The sequence below is a fragment of the Bufo gargarizans genome, chromosome 7 (genome assembly GCF_014858855.1).
Source record: "Bufo gargarizans isolate SCDJY-AF-19 chromosome 7, ASM1485885v1, whole genome shotgun sequence".
NCBI lineage: Eukaryota > Metazoa > Chordata > Amphibia > Anura > Bufonidae > Bufo > Bufo gargarizans.
This window is the reverse complement of record NC_058086.1, coordinates 135247609-135262732: the sequence shown is the minus strand read 5'-3', so window position 1 is coordinate 135262732 and position 15124 is coordinate 135247609. Positions and strand designations below refer to the sequence as shown.

The following is a 15124-nucleotide window of genomic DNA, read 5'->3' as shown; positions in this document are numbered from 1 at the left end:
GAAGGGCAGCAAAGAAGCCACTTCTCTAAAAAAAAAAACCATCAGGGACAGATTGATCTTCTGCAGAAAATATGGTGAATGGACTGCTGAGGACTGGGGCAAAGTCATATTCTCCGATGAAGCCTCTTTCTGATTGTTTGGGGCATCAGGAAAAAGAATTGTCCGGAGAAGAAAAGGTGAGCGCTACCATCAGTCCTGTGTCATGCCAACAGTAAAGTATCCTGAGAACATTAATGTGTGGGGTTGCTTCTCATCCAAGGGAGTGGGCTCACTCACAATTTTGCCCCAAAACACAGCAATGAATAAAGAATGGTACCAAAACACCCTCCAACAGCAACTTCTTCCAACAATCCAACAACAGTTTGGTGAAGAACAATGCATTTTCCAGCACGATGGAGCGCCGTGCCATAAGGCAAAAGTGATAACTAAGTGGCTCGGGGACCAAAACATTGACATTTTGGATCCATGGCCTGGAAACTCCCCAGATCTTAATCCCATTGAGAACTTGTGGTCAATCCTCAAGAGGCAGGTGAACAAACAAAAACTCAGTAATTCTGACAAACTCCAAGAAGTGATTATGAAAGAATAGGTTGCTATCAGTCAGGAATTGGCCCAGAGGTTGATTGAGAGCATGCCTAGTTGAATTGCAGAGGTCCTGAAAAAGAAGGGCCAACAGTGCAAATACTGACTCTTTGCATAAATGGCATGTAATTGGCGATAAAAGCCTTTGAAACGTATGAAGTGCGTGTAATTATATTTCACTACATCACAGAAACAACTGAAACAAAGATCTAAAATCAGTTTAGCGGCAAACTTTGTGAAAACTAATATTTGTGTCATTCTCAAAACTTTTGTCCACGACTGTAGTTACATAGCTATATAGTTTGTAAGGCTGAAAAAAGACATCTGCCCATCCAGTGCAGCCAGTTATCCTGCAAGTTGGTACAGAGGAAAGAAAAGAAAAAAAACATGATGTAGAAGCCATTTTTTTCATTTTAAAGGAAAGAAATCCTTCCCAAATCCAATCAGACAGTCAATGACCCTGGATCAATGACCCTTCTCCAGAAATCGAATAATTATGTTCTGTAATATTATTACACTCCAGAATTGCATCCAGGCCCGTCTTGAACTCTTTTAGTGAGCTCACCATCATCACCTCTTTTGGTAGAGTTCCATAGTCGCAATACTTACAGTAAAGAATCCTCTTCTATATGTAGAAACCTTCTTTCATCTAGACATAGCAGATGTTCCCTCATCACAGTCCTGGGTATAACTAGATGATGGGAGAGATCTCTGTACTGACCCCTGATATATTTATACATAGTATTAGATCTTCCCTCAGCCTTCTTTTTTCTAAACTGGATAATCCTAATTTTTATAATTTTTCTCAGTACTGTAGTCCCTCAGTCCAGTTATTACTTTAGCTGCCCTCCTCTAAACCCTTTCCAGTTGGATGTCTGTCTTGCTCACAGGAGCCCAGAACTGTACACAGTACTCCAAGTGTGGTCTGACTAGTGATTTGTAAAGTGGCAGAACTATGATCTCATCACAGGCATCAATGCCCCTTCTGTTTCAGCCCATTATCTTATTGGCTTAGCAGCCATTGCCTGACACTGGTTTCTGCAGTTAAGTTTGCTATCCTTAAAAATTCCTAAGTCCTTTTGAATGTCAGTGTTACCCAGTGTTTTACCATTCATTATGTACTGGAAACTTGCATTATTTCTTCCTATGGGCATAACCTTACATTTGTCAGTGTTAAACCTCATCTGCCACTTTTTAAGCTCAAGCCTCCAATCTATCTAGATCCATCTGTAGCAGTATACTGTCCTCTTCGTGGTTAATTACAGTACTTTACACAATTTAGTGTCATCTGCAAAAATTTATATTTTAATGTGCAAGCCTTCTAAAATCATCAATATTTATGTTGAAGAGAACAGTACAGAGATAGATATTCTTAAAGAAAACCTGATTCAGAGTGCTCCGGACCTCGGACTGGGCCAAAAGTTACCTTCCAACAAGACAATGACCCTAAGCACACAGCCAAGACAACACAGGAATGATTTATGGCCAACTCTGTGAATGTCCCTGAGTAGCCCAGCCAGAACACTCACTTGAACCTGAAAATGGCTTTCTATCGAGGGTCTCCATCCAACCTGACAGAGCTTAAGAGGATCTGTAGAGAAGAATGGCAGAAACTCCCCAAATTCAGGTGTGCAAACCTTGTTGAATCATATCTACAAAGACTGGACCCTGTAATCACTGCCAAAGTTCCTTCAACTAAGTACTGAGTAAAGGGTCTGAATACTTTCAATTTTAGCACAAGGCCAAGACATAAGAAAATGTGAAAATAAACTGAAAGGGTGTGAAGACTTTCAGAATGCATTGTAGATGGCTGTGAAGACTGAAAATGTCCTCAAGTGATACATAAATAATGCATATTCAACCACTGTCGCTATATGCTTAAAATATAAAGAAAACAGTAAAAGGCATTTACCACTAGTAAACAATGGGAATATGTCGAAGATTTTGCTTATTAATATTTGTCAAACCATCAGGGTTTGTAAAATATTTTCACAAAAGCAATATTAAAGGGGTTGTTATTTTTTTGTTCTTTGTAGGCAAATGAAAGGACTTTACAATTCACTTACTTTATCTCCAGTTTCTGGTTTCTCATATTTCACTGAATGAGCACATGACCTGTGATGTCAGCTTCTCTCCCTGCTCTGATGAAGATTAGTGCACAAGCCTGAAAGAGCATATGCGTGTCTGTACACCAGACTTCACTGTGCTGGCCACGCCCCCCTTCACTGCCATCAGCTTCTGTCTGCTGCTCTCTCCCTGGATTCTTAACCCCTCCAGCTGCACAGACTCAGGGCTGAAGGCTTTACTGAGTAGCTGCAGGCAGTGAGGGGATAAATTCTGGGCACAGGAGCTCACAGACTAGAGCACAGGAGCTCACAGACTAGAGGAGTTCTGCGCAAGAACAGGTAGGGGGAAGATCCTGTGTGTATCAGCAGTGTCATTGTACAGCTAGAACTTGTAGTCCTACACATACAACATGCTGCAGAGTCTCCCAGCAGGGAGACATGTCACTCAGGGCAGCACTTGTATTCATTCCCTTTGCAGAGCAGAGGGATGGGCAGAGATTGTTGTTATTGCAGGTAAACAAAGAGCCAGAAGAGAACCAGGAAATGAGGAAATATATATATTTTTTTACCTAAAACTTGCTTAGCTCAGTTATATATTGCTGCCCATCAGATTTACAGTGCTATATATTTTTTTTTTTATAACTCGGACAACACCTTTAAACAACCTTCCCTCTTGAACACCATTGTTTTTTTTTTTATCTAAATAGGTAGAAATAGTTTCTGCTGAACAATTTTCCTAATATACAACAGTATGTGTAGAAGTCAGAGCTCAGTTTCCAGAACTCTAAATGCACTGCATGGTTAAATAGTTAAAAGGATGCTAAACATAGATAATGCACAAAAATAAAATAACATAAATATCTCCTCACTGTATCCATCTCCTTCCCTTTCCCGTTTTTTCTGCTGCAGAAACCAGATAAAGAGGTAGGAAAAGGCATTGTCTGAGGGCTGTGATGAACTCCATTGTTCTAACTTCTGACATTGAACAGAGAGGAAAAAGGGGGTTTAGCATTAGGGCCAATCAGTGAGATCTGTGCTCTATTTAAAGGAGATGTGTAACCAACAAATTTAATTCAAGTTAAAACGAGATAACGACACATATCCTTTTATTCGCATCTGTTTTCTTTATTCTATTTTCTGGACATGATTATGGGGGTGGCCATCTTGCCTGAGCAAGATTGCCTATTATTAGGCTTAGTGGCCAATATGAAAACTGCAGGATTTTTTGGCTTTTCTTTAAATATAGGTATTCACATGGAAAATTAAAAATAACATCAAAAATTCTTTAAAAACATGCTAAACATCAAAACAATAGGTAATTTTCTGATTACAAATTCCCTATAACCCTTTTTTTTCATTTTTTAATTTTCATTTTTCACTGCTGGCCTTTTTTGGGCCATAACTTTTTATTTTTCAGTTCACATAGCTATATCAGGGCTTGTTTCTTGCAGGACAAGTTGCATTTTCTAATACCACCATTTAATATTGCATATGATGTAGTGGGGAGCTGGAAAACATCCCAAATGGGGTGAAATTAGGGGGAAAAAACACACTTTCGCAACAGTTTTATGGGTTTTGTTTTTATGGTAAAACTGACCTGTTACTTTCATTCTCCGGGTGAGTTTAATTACAAAGATGCTACATATGTATAGTTTTTCTTGTGTTTTGTACTGAAAAAAAAATACTTATTAAAAATTATTTTTTTCTTTTCGTTGCATATTCTGACCCTATAACTTGTTGGTAGGCAATGTGAATGGAGCTGGGTGAGGGCTCATTTTTGTGTGGCGATTTGTAATTTCACTGATATCATTTTGGGGGACTTTATGATCACTTTTTATTACATTTTTTGAGGGACGTGACGCAACCAAAAAATAGCAAATTGGTAATTTAGATTTTTTTCTCTTTTTTTCCATATGGGACAAATTAGGGCTTTGGTGCAATAAGTGCATAGCTGTTGCTGTTGTTACACCCAAGCTCCATTCCTTCCTGTGGCCACCCCTTGCCTCCCTGCTTAAACACTGCCTAGCCCTGTCAATCAAAGCAGCAAAGGAGGTGCTGGTCACAGAAAGGAGTGGAGCTTGGTTACAAGAAGAGCAATGGTGCCACCCTTGTTACACTTTTGTAATGCCTAAATTTTATATTAAGAAAAAGTATCATAACTCAAGAATGGAGACCCAGAGCAAAAAGCGAATAACAGCATTTTAATCCAGTGAACACAGCTATGTGTCTATGCAAACCGTTGGATAGGGAGGTTATTGAACTGTCAACCTGGTTCCTGTGTATGCTAGTTTGCTCAGTTCACTTTGTAAGCATTATTGCTTTTTTGACCTATCTGGTTTACACAACTGATCTTTGGCCTGAGACAATTATCCTGACTACTATCTTGCCTTTTGTTATTGTGCTGTTTGTCTCTTCTGGATTTGATCCAGCTTGCTTCTTTTGTGGATTCTGGTTACTGATCTGGCTTTGATGTTCTCCCCCCTCTGGTTCTGACCCTGTTCACTCAAATTAAAAGTAGCTACCTGGTGAATGCAAGATAGGAAACCATACCAACCACAGGGATCACTTAAGGTTAATTCCTTAGGTTCCTGAGTAGGATCACCGCTAGTAGGTAGCTATTTTTCTGTAGGCAGGACCCCTGTATTGATAAGGATGCTGTAGGGCATGTTTGCTAGCTCTTGCTGAACTGGGTAGCTAGTGTCAAGTCTGGCAGTAGAAGCACGTTTGATGGACAGGAGATAGTATTCATACAGGTTTGTCATAGGGATCACAGATAAATGGGGTGAAGCAGTCAAAAGGAAAAATACATTTGCTGTAGTCATAGACCGTGGTGATTAAAGAGTTAAACAGCCAGCATCAGAGTTCTCTGTTCCCAGCTTTAGAGCAGGAGGTTGCACTAAGAACACAAGATGTGGGTTATGCCTTATTCACACGTCAGTGATTTCCATCAGTGATTGTGAGTAGAGATTAGCGAAATTATGGAAAATTCGATTAGGCTGCTTTTCCGAATTTCATTACAGAATTCTGAATTTAATACAGAAATTCACTTAATGAGAAATTACTAAGTCACAAAGCACATTTCTTTGCATGTAGCGGGCGCAATGATGAGGAATGACGATCATGCTGCCCCCCCATCATTGAACCCCTCAGATACCACGTTCATCACTGATCGCGGCATCTGAGGCTACCACTTAAGCTTATCAGGGGTTAATCAGGGTTAAAAAAAATTACTCTCCTCATCCATTTGATTGCATTGACACCGTCTCTGCCATCTTGATTTTGAGCAGTATCTTCAATCAAGATGGCAACAACGGGCTCTTCACCCACAAATGGATGAGGGATGTATGTATTTTTTTTTGTTTTTACCGCCATTTCAGGAAAAATTGATTCGTTAGCATGAAGCGCAAAACCAGAAGTGGAGTCTACACAGAGATAAGGTCCAAGGGAAAGATCTGCACCTATTCTGTGTTTAGACCGGCACCTGGTTTTGGTTCACTGATAGAGATTACTGACCAAACTCTGACTTTCACACAAGCGAGTTGTACACTCCAGACTTGAATCATGAGTATAACACAGCTCCCGTCCTGAACTCCTAGCTGTGGTCACATAGCATTATATTGATTTATAATGCTATGTAACCCTTAGAGGTCTGGAATGTATTGGATAACAGTGACATACTGTAATGCTGTCACTATTATACAATACTTTCCAGAACTGTAAGCAAACATAGATCAATGCTTCCCTTCTACTTTGATCATTTTAAAGATTAGATTAAACTATAAAACTTGTTACAAACCACCTGTAATTCTTTTATGATAAAATGTATAAAGAAGCTATAACATAGCTGCAATAATAACAATAACATAACAATAATGTAGGTAAAAACATTACATAGCAAAAGTAAATTTTACAGCAAAAATGAACATGTATTGATCAAATTAAAATTAGTCCACTGCTCATTTTACTAGAGTACATACCTGGCTTTTCCCAGTATCTATATAAATATTTTCTAAAGATATTTCTGTCCTAGAAATAATAGAAAATAGAGAACTCATTATTGTCTTTGGCCCAATTTGAGAGATAAAGAAAACATAATTTTTTTAAATTATTTATGTTTTTTTTTCCTTATAGGCTCCCATACAACTTAGGCCTCATGCACACAAACGTTTTTTTTTTCCTATTACGTTCCATTCTTTGTGTTCCATATACGGCACCATTCATTTCAATGGATCCGCAAAAAAAAAAAAAAGGAAGGTACTCCGTATGCCTTTTGTTTCTGTTTTTCCGTTCAAAGATAGAACATGTACTGTTCTATCAGGGGCCAGCTGTTCCGTTCCACAAAAAAACGAATACACACGGACGTCATCCGCATTTCTTGCGGCTCTGTTTTTTGCAGACTGCAAAATACTGAAAAAGCCATACGGTCGTGTGCATGAGGCCTTATAGAAACATCTAGAAACATATAGAATGTGTCGGCAGATAAAGAACCATTTGGCCCATCTAGTCTGCCCAATATACTGAATACTATGGATAGCCCCTGGCCCTATCTTATATAAAGGATGGCCTTATGCCTATCCCATGCATGCTTAAACTCCTTCACTGTATTTGCAGCTACCGCTTCTGCAGGAAGGCTATTCCATGCATCCACTACTCTCTCAGTAAAGTAATACTTCCTGATATTACTTTTAAACCTTTGCCCCTCTAATTTAAAACTATGTCCTCTTGTAGCAGTTTTTCTTCTTTTAAATATTCTCTCCTCTGTTACCTTGTTGATTCCCTTTATGTATTTAAAATTTTCTATCATATCCCCTCTGTCTCGTCTTTCTTCCAAGCTATACATGTTAAGGTCCTTTAATCTTTCCTGGTAAGTTTTATCCTGCAATCCATGTACTAGTTTAGTAGGTCTTCTCTGAACTCTCTCCAAAGTATCCATATCCTTCTGGAGATATGGTCTCCATTACTGAGCACAATACTCCAAATGAGGTCTCACTAGTGCTCTGTAGAGCGGCATGAGCACCTCCCTCTTTCTACTGGTAATTCCTCTCACTTCCTGCTGCTCTATGACATTGTCTGCCTACCTTTAAGTCTTCTGAAATAATGACCCCTAAATCCCTTTCCTCAGATACTGAGGTTAGGACTGTATCACTGATTTTATATTCTGCTCCTGGGTTTTTACGCCCCAGGTACATTATCTTGCACTTATTAACATTACATTTTAGTAGCCAGATTTTTGACCATTCCTCTAGTTTTCCTAAATCCTTTTCCATTTGGTGTATCCCTCCAGGAACATCAACCCTGTTACAAATCTTTGTGTCATCAGCAAAAAGACACACCTTACCATCGAGGCCTTCTGCAATTTCGCTGATAAAGATATTAAACAATATGGGTCCCAGAACAGATCCCTGAGGTACCCCACTGGTAACAAGACCATGGTCTGCATATGCTCCATTGACTACAACCCTCTGTTGTCTGTCCCTCAGCCACTGCCTAATCCATTCAACAATATGGGAGTCCAAGCCCAAAGGCTGCAATTTTTTAATAAGCCTTCTATGTGGGACAGTATTAAAAGCCTTACTAAAGTCTAGATAAGCGATGTCTACTGCACCTCTGCCATCTATTATTTTAGTCACCCAATCAAAAAAATCAATAAGATTAGTTTGACATAATCTCCCTGAAATAAACCCATGCTGTTTTTTATCTTTCAATCCATAGGATTTTAGATGTTCCCCAATCCTCTCCTTAAATATGGTTTCCATTAATCTGCCCACTATTGATGTCAGGCTTACTGGCCTATAGTTGCCCGATTCCTCCCTACTACCTTTTTTGTAAATAGGCACAACATTTGCTAATTTCCAATCTTCTGGGACTACTCCTGTTGCGAGTGATTGGTTAAATAAATCTGTTAATGGTTTTGCTAGTTCACCGCTGAGCTCTTTTAGAAGCTTTGGGTGTATCCCATCAGGCCCCTGTGACTTATTTGTATTAATTTTAGACAGCTGACTTAGAACCTCTTCCTCTGTAAAGACACATGCATCAAAAGATTCATTAGTCTTCTTTCCTAACTGAGGTACTTTTCCTTCATTTTCCTTTGTAAAAACTGAACAGAAGTATTCATTGAGGCAGTCAGCTAGTTCTTTATCTTCCATATACCTTCTTCCATATACCTTCTTCCATATTTTGTAATTCCTTGTTTTAGTTTCCTTTTTTCACTTATGTATCTGAAGAATGCCTTATCGCCTTTTTTCCCTGACTGAGCTAATGTCACCACCAGATCTTTGAGAAGTTCTGATAGACATTCTTCAGTACTTCCTGCATGTTCTTCTTTTGTTTTGCTTTTGTTTTGACATCTCTCCTCCCTCTCCCAGCTGTCATCTATTAGCAGTGATTGCCTCCCTACAGGGAGTGCAGAATTATTAGGCAAGTTGTATATTTGAGGATTAATTTTATTATTGAACAACAACCATGTTCTCAATGAACCCAAAAAACTCATTAATATCAAAGCTGAATATTTTTGGAAGTAGTTTTTAGTTTGTTTTTAGTTTTAGCTATTTTAGGGGGATATCTGTGTGTGCAGGTGACTATTACTGTGCATAATTATTAGGCAACTTAACAAAAAACAAATATATACCCATTTCAATTATTTATTTTTACCAGTGAAACCAATATAACATCTCAACATTCACAAATATACATTTCTGACATTCAAAAACAAAACAAAAACAAATCAGTGACCAATATAGCCACCTTTCTTGGCAAGGACACTCAAAAGCCTGCCATCCATGGATTCTGTCAGTGTTTTGATCTGTTCACCATCAACATTGCGTGCAGCAGCAACCACAGCCTCTCAGACACTGTTCAGAGAGGTGTACTGTTTTCCCTCCTTGTAAATCTCACATTTAATGATGGACCACAGGTTCTCAATGGGGTTCAGATCAGGTGAACAAGGAGGCCATGTCATTAGATTTTATTCTTTTATACCCTTTCTTTCTTCTTATACTCCACGCTGTGGAGTACTTGGACGCGCGTGATGGAGCATTGTCCTGCATGAAAATCATGTTTTTCTTGAAGGATGCAGACTTCTTCCTGTAGCACTGCTTGAAGAAGATGTCTTCCAGAAACTGGCAGTAGGACTGGGAGTTGAGCTTGACTCCATCCTCAACCCGAAAAGGCCCCACAAGCTCATCTTTGATGATACCAGCCCAAACCAGTACTCCACCTCCACCTTGCTGGCGTCTGAGTCGGACTGGAGCTCTCTGCCCTTTACCAATCCAGCCACGGGCCCATCCATCTGGCCCATCAAGACTCACTCTCATTTCATCAGTCCATAAAACCTTAGAAAAATCAGTCTTGAGATATTTCTTGGCCCAGTCTTGACGTTTCAGCTTGTGTGTCTTGTTCAGTGGTGGTCGTCTTTCAGCCTTTCTTACCTTGGCCATGTCTCTGAGTATTGCACACCTTGTGCTTTTGGACACTCCAGTGATGTTGCAGCTCTGAAATATGGCCAAACTGGTGGCAAGTGGCACCTTGGCAGCTGCACGCTTGACTTTTCTCAGTTCATGGGCAGTTATTTTGCGCCTTGGTTTTTCCACACGCTTCTTGCGACCCTGTTGACTATTTTGAATGAAACGCTTGATTGTTCGATGATCACGCTTCAGAAGCTTTGCAATTTTAAGAGTGCTGCATCCCTCTGCAAGATATCTCACTATTTTTGACTTTTCTGAGCCTGTCAAGTCCTTCTTTTGACTCATTTTGCCAAAGGAAAGGAAGTTGCCTAATAATTATGCACACCTGATATAGGGTGTTGATGTCATTAGACCACACCCCTTCTCATTACAGAGATGCACATCACCTAATATGCTTAATTGGTAGTAGGCTTTCGAGCCTATACAGCTTGGAGTAAGACAACATGCATAAAGAGGATGATGTGGTCAAAATACTCATTTGCCTAATAATTCTGCACTCCCTGTATATATCTCCTCCCCATACTGCCTCACCTTGCGGTTTATACAACTTCCTGGACTGTGCTGATGCTAGAAGCTGCTACTGCTGCATCCACAAGATAAGTTTGTTCCTTTATTTCTGTCAGGTCTTGCTCATTCTGCGGGAGAATAAATTGTACGCTAAACTGGAAAAATGTGTGTTTGCGGTTCCAGAAATTCAATTTCTGGGCTTTCTTCTCTCCGCTTCTGGTTTTCGCATGGACCCCGAGAAGGTCACGCTGTGCTTGAGTGGGAACTTCCTGAGAATCAGAAGGCGCTGATGCGCTTATTGGGTTTTGCAAATTATTACAAGAAGTTCATTTTGAATTATTCCTCTGTTGTTAAACCATTCACTGATATGACTAGAAAGGGGGTAGATTTTTCCTCCTGGTCGGTAGAGGCGCGTAAGGCCTTTTCTGGGATCAAGGAGAGTTTTGCTTCCGCTCCCATCTTGGTACAACCTGATGTCTATCTACCCTTCATAGTTGAGGTTGACGCTTCTGAGGTGGGTGTGGGTGCGGTCTTGTCTCAGGGTCCATCTCCTGCCAAATGGCGACCTTGTGCCTTTTTCTCGAAGAAACTCTCATCCGCAGAGAGAAATTACGATGTGGGAGATAGGGAGTTGTTGGCCATCAAGTTAGCTTTTGAGGAATGGCACCATTGGCTAGAGGGAGCCAGACACCCTATTACCGTGTTTAACGACCATAAGAATCTGGCCTACTTGGAGTAAGCCAAGCGTCTGAACCCGAGACAGGCCAGATGGTCTTTGTTCTTTTCAAGGTATAATTTTGTTGTCACGTCCCGCCCTGGGGTTAAGAATATGAAGGCGGATGCCTTGTCACGTTGTTTTCGGGAGGGGGGAACTTTGAAGACCCGGGTCCCATTTTGGCTGAAGGGGTGGTTGTATCTGCTCTTTATCCTGAATTGGAGGCAGAGGTTCTGGCAGCCCAGGCAGAGGCTCCTGATCTTTGTCCTCCTGGGAGGTTGTTTGTGCCTCTCGCTTTGCGACACAAGGTTTTTAAGGGGCACCACGATACTGTCCTTGCTGGGCACCCGGGGGCTAGAGCCACAGTGGATCTCATTGCTCGGAGATTCTGGTGGCCGGCTCTTCGTAAGTCGGTTGAGGGTTTTGTGGCAGCCTGCGAGACCTGCGCTCGTGCCAAAGTCCCTCATTCACGGCCATCGGGTCCTCTCCTTCCGTTACCCATTTCTTCCGTCCTTGGACACATCTGTCCATGGATTTCATCACGGACCTGCCTCGTTCCTCGGGGAAGACTGTGATTTTGTTGGTGGCGGACCGTTTTAGCAAAATGGCGCATTTTGTTCCTTTTCCTGGCTTGCCCAATGCTAAAACGCTGGCGCAGGCATTTATTGATCACATTGTCAAACTGCATGGTATCCCTTCAGACATAGTCTCTGATAGGGGCACGCAGTTTGTTTCCAGATTCTGGAAGGCCTTCTGTTCTCGCTTGGGGGTTCGGTTGTCATTCTCTTCTGCTTTCCACCCACAGTTGAATGGCCAGACAGAGCGAGTCAATCAGAATCTGGAGACATATCTGCGTTGTTTTGTGGCGGAGAATCAGGAGGATTGGTGTTCTTTTCTCTCCCTTGCTGAGTTTGCTTTAAATAACCGTCGTCAGGAGTCCCCTGATAAGTCACCATTTTTGGGGGCATATGGGTTTCATCCGCAGTTTGGGACATTCTCTGGAGAGGGGGCTTCTGGTTTACCTGATGAGGAGAGATTCTCCTCGTCTTTGTCATCTATTTGGCAAAAGATTCAGGATAATCTAAAGAGCATGAGTGAGAGATATAAGCGTGTGGCGGATAAGAGACGTGTGCCTGGTCCGGACCTGAATGTTGGTGATCTGGTATGGTTGTCTACTAAGAATATCAAATTGAAGGTTCCCTCCTGGAAGTTGGGTACTAAGTTTATTGGGCCTTACAAAATCTTGTCTGTCATCAATCCCGTTGCCTACCGTCTTGATCTTCCTCAGACTTGGAAGATCCATAATGTTTTTCACAAGTCCCTATTAAAACCTTATGTCCAACCCACTGTACCCTCCTCTTTGCCTCCTCCTCTGATTGTGGTTGATGGTAATCTTGAATTTCAGGTCTCTAGGATTGTGGACTCTCGTATTGTCAGCGGTTCTCTTCAGTACCTCGTTCATTGGGAGGGTTATGGTTCTGAGGAGAGGATGTGGGTTCCAGTGGCGGACATTAAGACCACTCGTCTTCTCAGGGCATTCCATAGGTCCCATCCTGAGAAGGTGGGCTCTGAGTGTCCAGAGTCCACTCGTAGAGGGAGGGGTACTGTCACCTCCAGATCTTTGAATTCTGATAGACGTTCTTCAGTACTTCCTGCATGATCTTCTTTTGTTTTGCTTTTGTTTTGACATCTCTCCTCCCTCTCCCAGCTGTCATATATTAGCAGTGACTGCCTCCCTATATATCTCCTCCCCATACTGCCTCACCTTGCGGTTTATACAACTTCCTGGACTGTGCTGATGCTAGAAGCTGCTACTGCTGCATCCACAAGATAAGTTTGTTCCTATATTTCTGTTTTCCTGTGGTCTTGATCTTAGGTGACCCTGATTCCCTCCGTATTTAGTGTAGGGAGCCAGTGGTTGTGTCCCCTCACTATTATAGGGTGTTCAGGTGTCATACAGTCGAGGAACGAGGGTATGCAATTATCTACCATAGAGATTTTTGCATAGGCTGAGCAGTAAGGGAGAGTGCTAGGGCTGTTACAGGGCTTACCCTCTTGTTCCTTAGTTTTGGATCAAGTCAGTCGGATCTTCATTTGTGTCTTCTAGTTTTCTGCAACACAGTTTTCTCTCTGCCTAATCTTATAAATTTGTCTATCATCCTCGTTTTGCCTTAGAGCCTCAATGCCTTAGGGCATTGTTGAGCAAGCCTGCTGCTCTTGACAGGTGCAGCCAACAGTTTAATGTATATAGGGTGCTCCCAACTCTCCCCCAACAGATGATTTAGGGGGAGAGAAGGATCTGACAAAATTAATATTTTCACCTGATCCTTTTATTCACCCGGGAGATAAAAGCCGCTACAAGAAGTCTGCCTGGCAGTGGCTTTTTCCTCAACCCCCCATTAAGTACACATACACATTCAGCTGACCCTATGTGTATGGGGGAGTTGTAAAGGATTCTGGCGAGATAGCTGATAATTCAGCCAACAGCTATTGAATATGTTAGGCCACCCTTACACTTTGGTCAGGCCTGCAAACTTTTCAAAGCCTGCTACTGCTCCAGGTGCACCTTTGTGTAGAGCTGGATCTTATATCTCCCTGCATGTGCTGCCTATAGCAACCAATCACATCACAGCATTCATTTTACTACAGCAGACCTCCCAACCATCCAGGAACCAAGTGGGACACACCCGCATTTCGGTGACTGTCCTATGGTCCTGGGATGGCTGAGGTATGTCCCAATTTCAACTGTTTCTGCATCATTAGGACACAGAGACAGTTGAATGGAATAGCGAAGCAGGGAGCCATCTTATCCCTGCTTCACCATTCCCCGGCCTGTGCTCTCCCCGCTTCAGGTACAATGTGGTGACACTTGCCTGCTGGGCTGTGTAGGAGGAGAGCTCCAATGTGCTTCGATCATTGGGGGGAATGGGGTTCAGTGAGTATTTTTCTTATTAAAAGCACCCGGGGTGGGGGCACCATGGGAACATAACTACTATAAGGGGGCATAAATACTGTACAGGGACACTATGGGGGCATGATTACTGTGTGGGCGCACTATGGTGCCAGGACTGCTGTATGGGGGCACTATAGGGCCATACATACTGTGTGGAATGCCAACTAACAAGGATTTTATGTACCACATTTGTTGGGTTGTCAGTGTTACATTTATATAGGGCAATTATCACGAATGAGCTTTTGTACAAATGCACCCCCCCCCAATGATAGCCCTGATCGTTGGGCCTCTAGCAAAAGTATGACAGATGGCTTCTGGAGACTAATTCACTCTGCAGGATCTTTATCCCAGACCTAGATCATTTATCTTCCTCTACATTAGGAAAAAGCTTCTTATCTTTTTCTACAGTAATGGTAATGTCTGCTTTGAAAAGAGACTCTTCTGCTGCTTTTACAATATACTTTTTCTTGGCGCAGCTTGCTCGGTAGCCTCATTCCTCGTCCATAACATGGTGAAGATACACTTGACTTCTTGTAACCCTAGTTCTACTTCAGGCTTTTAATAACTACAGCGAGTGCTCCGCTCATTATTGATCTTGTGTTGGCTGTAAATGACACAATTCATAACCAGATGCTTTAATCACCTGCTGATTTTCATTAACCTCTTGTAGAACAATCTCCTTTTCTCAATGTCAAGCTCATTAAACTTGTTTATGACATTCCTTGTATCACTGGATTGGATGGGTCAGATATTAAAATAGTGTTACATGGTTCCTCTTTACGAGCCTTTTTTCTGAAAAGTCATGTTAATACAATATAGATGCCCTTGTAGATATTGG

The 15124-nt window shown here is 41.6% G+C and overlaps 1 protein-coding gene across 1 annotated transcript in view; it reads left to right on the top strand.

Annotated features, from left to right (window-relative positions):
- Positions 1-15124, top strand: part of OLFM3 (olfactomedin 3) — a 203627-nt gene that overhangs the window by 67967 nt on the left and 120536 nt on the right. The gene's annotated exons all lie outside the window — the stretch shown is intronic.